We start from the raw sequence: 2,453 nt of genomic DNA on the forward strand, positions 1-2,453 counted from the left end.
TGAGAGAAGCTCCAAATGGACATTAAAAACAGACTTCAGCACCGTCTAAAAGATAGCAGAGAGAAAGCCCGCTCCTGCCGGTTGGTACACTCTAGGCGCGCACGGGACCGTTAGGAGTCGAGAAAGAAAAGATCTTTTGAGTAGGCTAAGATGAATGCTGAGTAGCCCAAGCGTCCTAACCTCCTAAGTCCGTGTGTTTGTAGTCACGACTTTTTGGACTGTTATTCATGTGAAATCCCCACCTAGGCAGTGCTTTAAATGGGCCGGTACTGACAGGTACTGAGTACAGGCACTTCTTATTTTTTACTAAGCTGAGTACTGGCACTTCTCCACTCCCATAGAGAGTACCGGAACTCAGGGTCACATTAATAAGGTGGGCACTGAGCGATGGGCTGGGCCCGGGGTCTTCCTGTGTACATCATTTCTCTGTTGCGAGCGGCCCGATGGGGCCTGAATGGCCAGCTGGATGTGTGCTGCAGAGGCAAGTGGACCTCTGCTGCATCCCCACCCAGATGGAAGCTCTCATTGTCCTGACCAGCCCCCTGCCAAGCCTACATGCTGGGTCGTTTTGTTATGGTACATTGGCTGTTTAGGGCACACTGATGTTTGCAGATTGAATGAGTGGGAGGGGAGAGGGACTGAGCATGAGTGGCCACGTTTGAACCAAGGTAATCAGGTCCATTTTCACCGGGGTCTGACTGTCTTTCCAAGGACTCCATTGCCCCTGCAAATCCCGCCCGCCTGCTGGGACATTAATGAAGTGGTGAAGATGGCTCAGCGACCTCCTTCCAGCGAGATGAGCTGGGTGGAGGTCTACTGACCTTTTCACCAGAGGATAGCAATGCTCTTCTGATCTCTACCCTGCTGGACTCTGCATATGTGCAGGACCCTGTAGTGCTCAGTATCTGCTCCTGTGAGCTCTCCGACCGTGGGGCCTTCTTCCCACAGGAGAGGAGGGAGAAGAAGGTGAGAGAATGTGAAGAGTGAGGGGGTAGAGATGGAAGGAGCAGAAGCAAGTTTAAAGGGAAAAGAGAGAGACAGAGATAGCGAGTGGGGCAGGGAGAGGAAAAAGATAATGGGAGAGAAGCAGAAGTGAGTGGGGGAGGGATTGAGAGACTAGAGATGTGAATACGGATCGAAATGGTGAATAGAGAGAGTGACAAAAATGAGAAAGAGAGGTGTGTTTGTATGATAAAAAGTGAGCCATAAGAGAGAAAGGGACGAAGCAATGTGCCTCACTGGCTGCACTTTCCAGGGGCTGTGCAGTTGCTCTACATTCTTATTCTGTGAAGCATGCCTTGCAGCTGACACTATGCCTGATGTGAGTACCTGCTAATCTGTGGTGTGTTTTTGTAGAGAATGGATGAGTAGACATATAAGTTACTTTCGGATAGCAATTCATGCTTCATGTTTGCCAAATCTAAGCACTGTCTTTATCAGTAATACCCAATTTAATATTACTCAATTTTCTGATATTTGCTTACCAGTATTCAAATTTGTGAAGCCCAAAGTCACAGCAGATCTCGGCATTAGTCACAACTTGCTGAATCCTCATTCCGAAGTATTTAACTGTTAAGAGAGCCAAGTGGCACTTGGGGGAATCTTGAGGTGTTTGGGGTGGCAGAAAGAGCCAGATGGCGATGAGAACCATGAACACAACAGAACTGATTACAATGATAAATCTGCACATGAAAATAACATAACTGTGCAAAAACACTGCACCACTGCTGTACTAACACAAGTTATACCCAATGGAATGGGGACCTTTGAGACACCTATCAAAGGCAATACATGGGCAAAATGCGTACTAGATAGAAGCATCCTTGTATCATCATATCTCACCTGCCTCTAACCCCGCCCCCTAGCCACGCCCCTAGTTCAATGTAATGAGTACTTGCACCTATTTTTTTCCATTTAAAGCACTTCACCTAGGAATACAGTGCTGCCACGTTTTCAGTCTCTGCTTAATTGTAAGATTTCTATATTTGTAGTGCACTTAGGAGTGACAGCTTAGTGTCTGATTTGTTACACCTTGGGTGGCTCTTTAATTTTGATGCCCAGCAAAGGAATTGGTCTCATCAGTAGTCTCCACTGTGTGGTCAATACCAAACAGAGGAAAGGTTACCAGTACAGAAGGAATGTCCCAGCCGTAAAAATGCCCAAGGGAGTTATGTCTCTATCAGTCTTCATCCAAGGAGCTACCTCTCTAGTCCAAAATCCTCATCATTGTTTCTTTCAGGTTCTCGCCAGTCTTGTGCAGCACCCTACCTAAACCGGGAGCATGTAAGTAAACACACTACACATGGAGCTCTGTAACATTCTGTCTTTATTCTTCAACATACTATCGTGCTATGTTCACATTGCGTCATAACTTTTATAATCACACCTTAACACCTCCCATCCTGTAATGTAATTCTTGTCTAGAGTCCACCCAGGACCTCGAGGACCCTAGG

The sequence above is a fragment of the Pleurodeles waltl genome, chromosome 3_1 (assembly GCF_031143425.1).
Source record: "Pleurodeles waltl isolate 20211129_DDA chromosome 3_1, aPleWal1.hap1.20221129, whole genome shotgun sequence".
NCBI classification, from domain to species: Eukaryota; Metazoa; Chordata; class Amphibia; order Caudata; family Salamandridae; genus Pleurodeles; species Pleurodeles waltl.